Below are 13906 nucleotides of genomic sequence, written 5' to 3'. Positions count from 1 at the left end.
GTGTAATACACCTGTCCATTCGTGTGAATGCGTGCTGGGACGGCTCTCCTGCACTTACCTGTTTACATGATATGACCTAGCATTTTACACACAAAGGAAATATGAACTAAAGATCACCCGATCTTGCCCATATAACAGCAATTTGCAGCATATAGAAGTCATTTCAATTTACCAACTGTGCTCTTTGCATTTAAATGAATACAAAGAGCAGACGCATATGAATGTACTATTCAATACACAGTGTACGTAGCACTACATATAATCATCAGCATCAGCATCGGAATCACCATATAATAATGGGCCCTTTTTCTTTAGCTCTGGGAAGTCTGAAAAGGGGAAAAAAGAAATACATAATGCAGGCTGGAAGCTGGTGCACTTTGAGCAAACATTCTATTGGCTACAAAGGCATACATGCACACGCAAAATCAAACGCAAGTAAAGAGTAATTTGGGTGGCCAAAAGAAAAGACGAGATGGGCGCACCATGCTGATGCGCGGCTTCAGGTCACGGGTTTTCTACAAACTGAAACCCCCCTCTCGCTTAGGGACCAACATAAGCCTCAGAGCAAGCTTCACCGACTTTCTATCAAAACATAAAACAAGTATTTTTAGTTCTACTAGGCTGAAATAAAAAAAAAATGTGCCTAAACCAACCCACCTTGCCGACGTTGCCAACGGAAACCCAGGGATGAAATAGAAGGCTGCTGCAGCTGCAACCATGAAATCAACGCAGCCTTCTGTCCTGCGCTGCGAACGCTCAAACATACGCGTTACACCCTCGTAACGATCATTTGAGATTTATTTTCTTGTGACTAAGTGTGGGCATAAGACTGCTGGAGCCAGACGTGGGGTGGGAGGGGGGGGGGGGGGACGTCTAGCGCCGGAACGAGGTGCGGCAGACCGCGCACATGTCCGGCGTGGGAGCCAAGATCAAGGCACAAGTAATCCGATTGTGTGTGTGTGTGGGGGGGGGGGGGCGGACCCACTAGCGACGCGAACACAACACAAACTATACTGCTCCGATAGGATGGCTGGGCGATGGCGAAGTAGGTAGAGCACGGTAATCCATGGGCACTCTCAGCAAGAGGGTGGTGAGTCCCCGAAGGTCCCTCCTGCCTATGACGGGCACGCGGTGCGATGAAAAGGCAGACCGCTGTCGTCTGTCTGCGACAGGGAGCCGACGGCCCACGTGCGACAAATGCATGCGCCGAGAGAGATGCGGTGTTAGCCGCTTCCTTCGGCTGTTCGAACGAAACTGTTGCTTGATCTCTCAAAACAACGAGTGCAACAGCAAACCGCACCTTGTGGCGCGGGGGAGAGAGAAAAAAGAGCGATCACGTCGATTTTTATTTCTTGCTGAAAATCATTGGGCTCGAAACGTTATACCCAGTTAGCTTTTTGGGACCAAAATAATATTATTAGTTTTTGTTGCTGCTTAACACACAAAAAAAACTTAGTGGGAGAACTGCCCTTTTGGTTGTGTTTCTATGTCCTGCCTCTGCGGTCTAGAAATGTTTGATGAATGTTGTACTGCGACAGGGACATTCCATCTTTTTTGAGCGCACATAGGGAGGTACGTTGCTTGCTGGGATATGCTTACTCGCATCGCGGCAATGCCCGTACACCATGCACGTAGTGACCGACTATATAGCCCCGTGGCCGCAGGTACGCAACTTTGCCCTCTATATAGGCTGCAGGGTACACAACAACGCAGTCTCAGTAGGTGTGTGACCTCTTCCGTATGCAGCTCAGGCTCCCGGCTTGCTTACAGGACGAATGATCCTGTGCCTTGCCACCACTACGCCCTATCCTTCGTCGGTCGGGGCCGCATGCCTGCACGTTTACTGCAACAGCCATCACTAAGGCGTCCGAGAGTTTCACTCAACGAGAGCGCTGTTACGCCATTTCAGACGTTGCAATATCGTACTGATCCGCGCTTTGATAAAGAATTTAATTTTCTTTCTCTGATCCCCCCTCCGAAAAGCAGAGACCCTGATGCGACCGAAGGGAGGCTCTTCGCGTCAGCTCCGTTAATTGTTCCTATTTTCAACCGGTTAATTTCGGACCTGCCTGTTGAGAATGAGTGGATGCTCTCCTGAGTGGTTCCGGTGTGTGCTCAACAGTTTTGAGGAGCCTTGGCCCTGTTCCTCAGTGGACTTTCGATCATCATGCGCGGCGGCGATATTCTATAGGCCTGACTGCGCCTCGCAGAACTGCATGCTTGAGACGGGATATCGCCAGGCTGCAGGCGCGGATTATGGTTCAGTCGAGCGCTCCGGCCAACGAGATGGATCGACCAGTCGAAGACGACTAGATGGGTGACGGCGTTTGGACAGCGAGAATGTCGACGCCCCAGCAAGCAGCACATGACACAACAAAAAAGTATAAGTCAGCCCCCCGTAACTTTGATGATGAGGCCCGCTCGCCATTTCTCTTCACGAATTTCATTTTACGCCTAAAAAATTTATTCGGGCCTCAAGGAATACAGTTAGTCTGGTTTACAGCGGAAAATGCGAACTGCATTTGCTTAGAGGCACGTACAGAATTTCATACAAAGTTTCATACCTGGAAATAGCGACGTCAATACACCAGGATTTGTCTAATCGGTATATATGAGTTTATTTTAAAAATAGTCATGACGATAGAACAGCGGAAATGTGGTATCTATTACGGATGACCAAATCAGTCCCTGTGAAAATGGCGCAAGACGTGCTACTGTTTTAAGTAATAATATTTACTGTGTCCGCTAATTGAAGTATAAGTACACCTAGTTTAGGATATGAAAGGTTCTAAATTTATCTCGAACAAAGATATCCCTGCTAGCTGTCATGCGCTGCCAGAAAAAATATCTCAATTCAATATGCACCATCGTGTACAAAGCGCCTTACACGCTCAAGGCGCTAAATATTACGCACAATTACCGCTATGACCCAAGCTGCAGACCTTATGGAACCCAAATATGAGTTAGCTGACAAGGCAGCTGCGTGCTGTCATGACTTTGGCATCAACGTCGTTGTCACGGTGTATGACGAAGAGAAGGAAGGCAAGCTGACCGCACTTAAATAGCTCGCTTATGAAGGTGCCAACCGGATGGTCGTCATTCTAATCAAGGCGTAACGCATGTCTTCTACGATAACTGTGGGTGAGAGGCCGTCCGCATCGGCTCGCAAGACGATAACGAAATTATATTAACACGGTAGCGTTAAAGGCCCCGTAACGCAGCAAATACGGCTTCGGCGTTCTGAGCGTCAAAAAGGTGGCGCAGGGTGAGCCAGGGCGCCAACCACGGAGTCTGAACCTAGGTGGGCAACCTAGGTCACGAGACATTGTGGGGTCACCCCAACCTACCCACCGGATTGTGAGAAAAGTGACCCCACTAGCAGGTGGCAGTTCAGTTAAATGTTGATCGCAAGTGGTTGCTCGGGAAGAACAACTCGGGTCGCACAAGACCCACCGGTGGCAGCACCTGTCGTGGCAGGGCGGTGGCGCATCCCTTAACCACTGCGCAAGGAGTAGGATGAGAACCCCCAGGAGCATAGGAGTGTTAAGTTGAGAATTTCCGATTCCACAGATATATGGGAAGTTACTCATTAACGCTATTGACTCATCCTTAAGGCGAAGCTTAAGTGTCGCCACCAACTGTCCCCTTCGAACAAGCTTAAATCACCAAAGTACAGGAAATGTACAAAACTGATAAAGCTGTCGTCACATGTAATGCAGGTGCTTTCGTAAAAGTAGCCAAATACTACATGGAGTTCACAATGGTATAGGAATACCGGCCGAAACGTATGGTCTCTCATAACTGCCTTAACATCGGTGACTAGGGTGGCGACATTTCGCTTTCCACTCGATAATTCTCGTTTTAGAGTTTGCTCGGGGTGCTACAAACGCGCTTGCCTTTCATTTCGCTCCCTATGCAAGGTCTATGTATGTACTTTTCTGTGATCAGTCGCACGCTTGCAATGGCACTGAAAGAGGTTATGAAACCTTGGCGCCGACCGCAGATTCGCACAGCAGGAGGCCGCGGAGTGACACGACTTGGAGTTTGCACCTCTAGAATAAAGATTCATGGCATAACTTTCATTCGGTGGTTCGCTGTGTTTGTCGAATGCTTAATTCTTGGGTTGTATTTCTTTCGGTCATATGGCGCGCCTATCTACCTTCGTGAACTAATGTTAACATTCCCGACCGAACGGGCCGTGGACAAAGAAAGAGAACTAGGCGCACCACACTTGCAAGTGTGTTACGAACATGTCACGCTGCCGCCACCTGCTAGCATGTCTGGTGCAGTATGGTACGTCAGAACACAGCTAAGGTATGTGCTAACTAGCAGGCTCATTAACCAACATTGAGTATTACCTCTTTATTTATTATGCATTTATTGAATACTGCGGACATGCTGTATGTCCAAGCAGGAGAGGGAAATACACCCAGGGGAAAAGCAAAGCAGGTACGATAGTACAGAACAATATAGATGCCACAGAATAAACAATGCAAAAACAATTGAAAATTCGGTTACAGTGCAGCTACTAAGCCAGCAGTGAAGATATCAGGAATGATTAGAAAGCCACGGAGAGTTCTGCGGTTGAACATTTCATTAAGAAACTGTTCTTGGAAAAAAAGAATACTTGTATGTATTTGTGCGTGCAAAAATAGGTCCCAGGCTAAGGGTATGCTTGTGCCGCGAGGCTCGTCTAGAATAACTAGCGATTTGATTTTCGGGTCGAATAGCAAGTCAAGAAAAGTATAATGAATGAAGGAAATCGAGACGGGCTTTCTTCTATCTACAAGCGGTTCTAAGTCTGCAAGTTTCAGCATGGCGGAGGGAGAGTCTCTGCGCCAGTAACGGTTGAAAGAAAAGCGAGCCGCACGACGTTGCATTTTTTTCTAGTTTCTGGGTGTCATCTGCAGTGTAGGGGTCCCACACAATGCAGGCATATTCGAGAATTGGCCTTAGAATCGATTTATATGCCTTCAGTATTGGGGCTCTAAGGCAACCGCCCACTAACTACTGCTGTTAGTTTCCTTGTTTATTTATAGGCGTGTAGCCACCGTAAGCAATATACATTTCAGCACTTATAATTTAGGAAACGTAGCTACACTCGGCGCTCTGACCAAACATATTTTGCCTATGCCGACGAGTTACCTGCACTGGAGAGGTTGCTTTGCCTGAAAGTTTCTCGAAAGCGCATGTATTTTGGCGCGATGTAGCCAAAGTTTGTTGGGCTACAGCGCCGAGAGCAACCGCGTTTTCGAAATTCTAAAAACTCATATGGATATTATACTACGGTGGGCTACACGCTCCTCAATAGCTAAGGAGCCTAACAGTCATAGTCAAAAGGTTAACTATTCAATATTTGTTAACCAGGCTGAGCTATTCTGATGTACAGCACCGCTGAAAATGCTATGGCAAAAAAAGCGCTCTTCTAACTCATAAAGACTATTTTTAAAAATTGTGGAGAGTCTTACATGAAACGCCCTGTATGTAGAGTGCGAAAACGACCGCATAACCCACGGTATCGCCGAAGGGAATATGCCACCACATTTCAGCCGGTAAGTTTGCGCAGCCCAAAAAATCCTTGAACTGAACAATAACCGAATTAAACTAGTGGTAACCAGTTTAGCAACGTATTTGCTGAAACCAGCAACGAAAGCATATATTTTTATGAAATTGGCGTTGTAGTACAACCGTTAACTTGACGAAATCCCGATCACGCACCAGGTCTAAAACGACGGCTGCAATCCATCACAGAATTTTTTCTTATTTATTCTGATTCAATCTTTTAGTAATGGATGGATGTCAGCCGCAATGTGCCGGAGTATAAATTAAAACGGAAATCCTGTACGTAAACACCCTCATCGACTGTGCTCAAAACACCGTGAGCTGATTCGGTGACAATACAAGTTTTAAGACTAATACAATCGTCACCTAGCCCGTGGATTTCACTTGTGTTAATCGCAAAGCAGGATTGAACGCCCAGTTTTGGCGTTGTTTATAGATGGCTCAAACGAGTTACAAAAAGTGCACTTCCCCTTGAACCTTATGGGGAACGTAAAAGCGCAAAAAATAAAGACAGAATAAGACCGATAACACGAGCGCTAGTGTAGTCTGTCTGATACTATGTCCTTGTTTTTTGTGCTTTTACGTTCAGCATGGAAACCCAACTCGCCCAAACTCGGCCCTTATGGTGATCGACGCATCATGCCAGCTGCTGTACATCCATTGATCTACGCAATGGATAATAAAGCACGAGATGTAAATGTAGGCGACCGTAGGAAGGACCGCATTCAAGAGGTTCTCCTCCGGCCTGCGTTCAGCTCTTACCACCTTCCAAACAGCGATGGACACTGTCCTTTTATATATAAAATGCGGTCGTGCGTACACTAACACGGCGTCATGTTCTCCAACAGTAATGAAGAACACTTACAGCGTTTGCGCCACTCAAGGCCACTCACGGAACTCACTAAAACATGTAAAGCCTGGGAAGTGAGCGGTGAATGTTCATGCTTCCATCGAAACCGACCGCGGCGGGTGCTTTTTTATGGAGGCAAAAAGCTAAAGCGCCCGTGTACCGTGCGATGTCAGTGCACGTTAAAGATCCCCACGTGGTCGAAATTATCCCGGAGCCTTCCACTACAGCACCTCTTTCTTTCTTCCTTCCTTTTACCGCCGCGGTCGCTGAGTGGTTATTGCGCTCGGCGGCTGGGCCGAAACACGCGGGTTCGATCCCGGACGCGGCGGTCGAATTTCGATGGAGGCTAACTTCTAGAGGCCCGTGTAGTGTCCGATGTCAGTGCACGTTAAAGAATCCCAGGCGGTCGAAATTTCCAGAGTCAAGTACTACAGTCTCCCGCATAGCCTGAAACGCTTTGGGACATTAAACCAAACTAAACCACTTTCTTCTTTCACTCCCTCCTTTATCCCTTCCCTTATGGTGCGGTTCAGGTGTCCGCCGATATGTGATACAGATACTGCCCCATTTCCTGTCCCCAAAAACCAATTTTCATTTCTCATACTTCTATCTAACCCGACCGCTGCGGCTGCGTTTTTATGGAGGCAAAACGCTAAGGCACCCGTGTGCTGTGCGATGTCAGTGCACCTTAAAGATCCCCAGGTAGTCGAAATTATTCCGGAGCCCTCCACTATGGCACCTCTTTCTTCCTTCACTCCATCCCTTATTCCTTCCCTTACGGCGCGGTTCAGGTGTCAGCCGATATTACGTGAGACAGATACTGCGCAATCTACTTTCCCCAAAAACCAATTTTCATTTTTTCAGTGCAGCCTGAGCACAACAAGTTGCCCTGTTCTATCTTCTCTTTCTTCGTCTTCGCGGGCAATCATGCTGCTCTTGCGCACGTCCGCATTCAGACTGCTGTTTTAAGGGCTCACTTTCCCTTCTACTTGCTCAGCATCCCTGTCGAGGTTATAACGATGGAATACATGGTACATGTTTACGAACCGTCTTCGAGACGATTATGTCTAGCTTGGGCGGCTCTGCCTAAACAATTGGAAACAGCGAAACGCTTCTTCCTCGGCGACCGCTGAAGCAATTTCCACGAAATTTGTTGCATCTGAAAGAGAGGCTCACACTCACCTTCGTGGTCGGTGCATTGACTGGCGGAATGCGAAATGACATCACTCTGTGCTGTAGGCAGTGGAACACCTTTAGCACAGATAACACAACGTAACACACGGGACTGGAGTGTATACGATAGCTGACATGTCCCCTGATCCTATGCGTTTTATGTTCCGCTATATGCGTGAACCTATTAGGACGAAGTCATAGAGGCCGCGTGAAGTTCTGGCCATGAAAGGGTTCGCACCACTACGAGTGTTTTGGAAAGGGCCGTCTCGAGCACAAAGAAATTTCTTTCCATGGGAGATTTTCAAATCTTCCTTGCAAACCGTCGGCGTAGCTATTTTCTGCCGAACGCCTCGTGTAAGCAATAAAAATATTTATTGGAATTCATGTGGAAGTTACGAAGAAGCTTCGACGAATCATACACAGCCAGGTGTCATTGTTCTTTTTTATTGCCACAGTATTACTCCGTGCTGTGTTAACTTCTGCCAGTACGCGGCGCTGGCATCTCTGAAAGAAATAATAAGCAAACAATTGAAAAGTAGTGCCTGCACGACCCGCAGGCGGAGAGCGCATTATGCTCTCCACAGATCTTGAGATTCGCAAGATGCAATTATAAGGCCACTCAGCGTGGCAGAGCGTCCTTCGCGATGTGCAAGTGCCATTGTTAAGCTTTCGTTGCCAGCAGCGGAGGAGGCGACGAAGCGGAAGCAGATGGAGGGCACGCGCCCCGCAGGCCACCACAGGCTCGGATCGCTGACGCCGCATTCAAATCCTGGGTGGTGGTGGTGACGGTCGCACCTCCTGCTGCGGTTGCCGTTCGGCCCGGCGCCATGGCGCCGCGGCGCGCCTCGGCTCGCCGGCATCGACGAGAAGGGCACGCTGAAGACCGAGGCGCAGGTCAACCCCATCGAGAGCCGGCAGGTGCCCATCGCGCTCCTCCTGGACGGCCCATGCCCGTCTTCGCCTCCTCGAGCGACAACACCAGGAAGCTCAAGCGTGACGACGAGGAAGAACGGAGCTACCCCGCATCCAGAGGAACAGGTTGGTGGACCAGCAGATATGCGCCGACGCCCTCTCGTCGCGACCACGGCGGCCCTGGTGCTAGCGTCCTCGGGCGTGAGTAGACGGGTGTGCAGGAGGACAAGGCAGAGGCGACTTCTTCGTCAGCCTGGTTGCCAGCGACGCGTTTTGTGCGGTGGCAATCCACGAGTTAGAAGCAAAGCAGGCAGCCACGGAGCGGATGTCCCAAAGTGATTCACAGTGGCCCGAGTTACCAGATGCGAAGCAGGCAGCCACGGACTGGGTGCCCTAAAGGTGATTCATGGTGGCCCGAGTTACCGAATGCGAAGCAGGCAGCCACGAACCCGGTGCCCCAAGGTGATTCATCGTGGCCCAAGGTACCAGATGCGAAGCAGGCAGCCACGAACCCGGTGCCCCATAGTGATTCATCCTGGCCAGAGTTACCAGATGCGAAGCAGGCAGCCACGGGCCGGGAGCCCGAAGGTGATTCACAGTGGCGGCGAGTGGGGAGCTGCAGAGGCCGCAGCTGCCAGTAAAGGTGCTGCGACTCTGCACTCCACGCCGAGGTCTGATGCCACGCAGTGCGGCTTGAGCGAGGTAACGGAACCAGAGCGTTTCATCAGCGACGGAATGCAAATCAGAACGGCTTCAGCGAAGCTGGCAGAACCAGAACGAATCTTTCATCATCATCGACGGAATGCGGTGGCGGGTTTTCATTCTAGCGGAGTGCAACTTTTTTGAGAGCGGGCGTGGAGCGAGGACTGCGCCTAGTGCGCCTGGCAAAGGGAGAGCACTTTCCTTTTTTCTATGACCTTGGACACTGCTGAGTGCCAGGATTGCGTGATCGTGTGAAACCGCGATCAGGGATGTGCACAGACACACATGGCAAGAGAGAGAGAGACTCATTTTTGAGCGGCTCCAGTACTCAGGAGCCCAATGCACTGGTGTCGATATAGCGGCCGTCGGGACCGAGCCTACAAGAATGGACAATGAGGCAAGGACCTTCACGGCGCATTAACCTTTCTACTTCTTTTCTTTTCCTTTTGACCTTGTCGCGTTCAGCAGCCCACCTTCATTTCCAGAGTGAATAGTAACGCTTTTGTGTGTGCTTTTTGTAACTTCTGTGTGCTCTGAATAAAAGTGAAAAAAAGAAAATTGCACTGTATCTCGTCCTACAGCTGGGGCGAGTATGAAATGCTTTACAAGCAGGCGTGGTACATTTAGGAGACGAATAATAGGCGCTACTAGCCGTATTCCATTGATCTGTGTCTGTCAGTCCACATAAATTTTTCTCGCCCCCTTTTCTATAGCTTCAGCGACGCGTGGCCCACTTTCTTGCCTTGGCACGTAGCCATGTAAAGCCACGTTGGTTTGACGTCAACTTCGCCGCAATTTTGGAATCGAATGGGAGAAACGCGTAGCGCAATCTAAAGACTGCTCATACATGGCGTTAGCTGCACTCTAGTCTTGGAAGCCTCCGTGATTAGCCAAACACCCCCCCCACACACACACTCACACACACACACACATCTTTTTAGCTGCTTTACAAGAGCCACAGACCACGTCAATATATGTGAATAGTGACTCGACACCGAGACCCACCTACATAATTCTATCAATAAAGTTATCACCACCAGCAGCAGCAGCAGCAGGCGCTACACAGAACGTTAGAATGCGCTATTAACCTTCGCGCACGCCGCGGCTGCGTTCCGTCGACCACGACCTGTTGCACATCCAGGCACCACTTTCTCTTCCACTGCACGTGGCCGGCACTGGTCATGCGGGTCCCTACATGTGCTTTAAATGCCGGCACGTTCATTTCTGCTCTTTTTCGTATTATGGTGGCGTGCTGAACACCTCTCGCTGCGTTCGTAACGTCCTTTTCGCTGTTTGAAGAGCCATATAGCACTCGCCTGTTTTTCAGCGGCCTTAGCAAACATTCGCGGCGCAGAACGAATCGAAGTCGAAGCAAAACTTTTTAGCTCACTTTAAATTGCCTATTGAAACACGCTCTCCGTAAAGAAATAAAACTTGCTCCAGATCGCCGATTCAGATACACTATATTGCAACTGGAAACAGAACTGCTTTGATCGCGCCCCGGCTGGTTTGAAGCGGCTGACATGAAAGGACGAACCGTCGTCGACAACGATGATAGGCAAAATGCCCTTTACTTCGGTCCCCGAGACCGCCTTCGTAGTCCACAAGGTCGCCCTTGTCTCGCGACGTGCACCGCATGCCCTACCGAAACCAGCAACTGATACTTCGAACCCGACCGCGGCGGCCGCGTTTTGATGGAGGCGAAACGCTAAGGCGCCCGAGTGCTGTGCGATGTCAATGAACGTTAAAGGTCCCCAGGTGGTCGAAATTATTCCGGAGCCCTCTACTATTACACCTCTTTCTTCCTTTCTTCTTTTTCCCGCCGCGGTGGCTGAGTGGTTATGGCACTCGGCTGCTGGCCCGAAAGACGAGGGTTCGAACCCGGCAGCAGCGGTCGAGTTTCGATGGAGGCGAGATTCTAGAGGCCCGTGTGCTGTGCGATGTCAGTGCACGTTAAAGATCCCCAGATGGTCGAAATTATTCTGGAGTACACCCCTACGGCACCTTTCTTCTTTCGCTCTCTCCTTTATGCCTTCCCTTGCGGCGCGGTTCAGTTGTCCGCCGATATGTGAGACAGATAGCGCGCCATATCGTTTCCCCAAAAACCAATTTTAACGCGACAGCGTTAAGGAGCTCGTGTGGCAGAAAAGCCGGTGTGGTCGGCGTCTTTGGCCGTGAGAGGAAAATGGCGCATATCGGTGGACACCTGAACTACGCAGTAAGGGAAGAGATTTTCTCTTCCCTTACGGCGCGGAAAGAATTTCGAAACAACAGAAGGTTTGCGTATCTGGTTGTTTGTTTGGTATACCGGCTCGGTGTTCCGGCGAATCTGCCCCTGCTGGTGATCGGCGCTCTCCGCTCGTACGGCGATGTCGTAAGCTTTGTTGAACGTGAGATCCTTCTCAGCGAACATGCGCTGCTGCAGTGACTCGTCACTCAGTCCGCACACAAATCTGTCACGTAACATCACGTCCAAGGGAAGCATGGTAGTGTTAGCAGAAGAAGCTGCGTCTCTTTCCTGCCCGGTAGCTGTTGTGGTCAGCGTCCCAAAATTGCAGTGGGCAGCAAGCTTCTTGAGCGCTGCTATATAGGCGCTCACAGTTTCTCCTTCCAGTTGATCTCTTCGTTGGAAGCGAGCCCGGCTGTAGACCTCGGATGGCCTTGGGTCGTAGTGCTTTTGCAGTGCTGCTACGATGTCGTCGTAAGACACTGCCGCTGGTGTGCTTGGCTGAATAAGAGCGCAGACAGTGTCGTAGGTCTGCTCCCCGCACAGCGTCAGCAGGTTGGCCCTCTTCAAGGCTGGGTCTGTGATGTTAGCTTCAAAGTAGAACTGGAGGCGTCCAACCCACGATGACCACGATGAGCCGTTGAATTCTGGTATTTGGTTGGGAAACCCTCGCGTAGCCATGGCTTGTCAATAGCGTTGCGTAGCGCGGGTCGAATCCACTTTCTTGTCGCCACTGTCGTGTTCGGAAGTTGTTGTCAATGCAGCAAAAGACACGCGATAATTTCGCACTGTTTATTTACTACTAAAGAGGGTGCGACCAGCGTCGACCGAGGCGGAAGCCGAACTGCCGCCCGAAGGACAGAGGGGACGGCGCGGCGTCCACACGAGGGAGTGGCTTCCGAGAATAAGAGGGCGCGGGGGCCCGCCGTGGGGGGCATCTTGCGACAGCGCGCGAAGAGGGGCAAGTGGCCGTTAGAAAAGAACACTGGTGACAAAGAACAGAACGAAAGAAGGGGACGCAGCACAGGGGACACAACATTAAGCACACGAGTGTTAGTGAATATTGCCGCGAATATTTGCAGTGTTCGTTCGTTTTTCAAATCTGCCGCCACACCACTTTATCGCTTTGTTTGCGACGCAAGACGCGACTAGATTTATCTCGATTGATCGCAGCCAGGCAGAGCTGATTCTACGTTGTTCCGGAACGTTCTAGTAACTTCGCGCTCTTTATCTGGAAAGTTCGCTATCAGCTTTAAATTGAGCACGGCCGACAGCGGTGGGCATTCAGTTCGACGACCGCCGAGCACGCTTGTCCCTTCACCGCCGCCGAGTGATTCAGTCCATTTTGGGTGCAAGTCAGCCCAATAAACAGTTTTCTTTTAGAAGACCCTTTCGTCTGTCTTCATCGCTGCTTCGACTGCCGTCACCACTAGGTGACATATGGTGGAAGTGCGGGGTAGCCTTCCAGGTTCCGGACGCCCCCTTCAATTCGTGAAGCCAGCCGTCAGCGCTTCGCACCCGAGGACGAGCCAGCAGCTCAGCGAGCCAGCCGACGTCTCCAGGGAGAAGAGCCTGAGTTCGGGACCCTGCCGGACCGCACCAGACAGCTAAAAGACGCTGCTACGAGCACCGCAACCTCTCCGAAGATGTCGACATCGATCATATTGCAGCAGCCGCGGATGCCGCCAACTTTCAATGGATCCCTAGGCGAAGACCCTGAAGAATGGTTGGATCAATTTGAGCACGTGGCGTCATTCAACAAGTGGGATGATGCGGCAGAAATTGGACACGTGTTCTTCTCAATGGATGGCTTCGCACGCACGTGGTACGAAAACTACGAGTCGTCCCTTACGACATGGGAGCTATTCAAGAGAGAACTATTGAAGGTATTCTCCAGTGTCGTGAGGAAAGAAAGAGCCGAACGACTCCTCGAGTCCAGGATCTAGTTTCCGAATGAGCCCGTCAGCGGTTACGTCGAGGAGATGAAGCGCCTATTTCGCCGCGCCGACCCCGGGATGACCGAGAAAAAGAAAGTTCAGTTTTTAATGCGCGGCGTAAAAGAACAACTCTTTGCAAGCCTCGTCCGCCAGCCGCCAAAAACAGTCGAGGAGTTTATGCAAGAAGCCTGCACGATTGAGAAGACCCTCGACGTCCGAGCTCGGCAGTACAATCGCCTTTCCTCTGCCTGTGCAATCCGTTCGGACACGCCGGCCACCACCAGCGACAGCTTGCGGAAAGTTATCCGCGAAATCGTACAAGAGGAGCTACGCCGATTACTGCCATCCTCCCCACAGCCACAAGCAGCGACTCTCATGGATGTGGTACGGGAAGAAGTGCAACAGGCACTTGGCAACCCGACGGCCACAGAACCCCAGGCCATGACCTACGCCGCTGCAGTAAGGACTGCTCAGCCCCAGCGACAACCCCCACGTCCTCCCCGAGATGAGCCAATTGTTCCACAACGCCGCCTCCCAGCCCCC

This window comes from Amblyomma americanum, chromosome 1 (genome assembly GCF_052857255.1).
Source record: "Amblyomma americanum isolate KBUSLIRL-KWMA chromosome 1, ASM5285725v1, whole genome shotgun sequence".
Lineage (NCBI taxonomy): Eukaryota > Metazoa > Arthropoda > Arachnida > Ixodida > Ixodidae > Amblyomma > Amblyomma americanum.
This window is presented reverse-complemented; position numbering follows the sequence as displayed.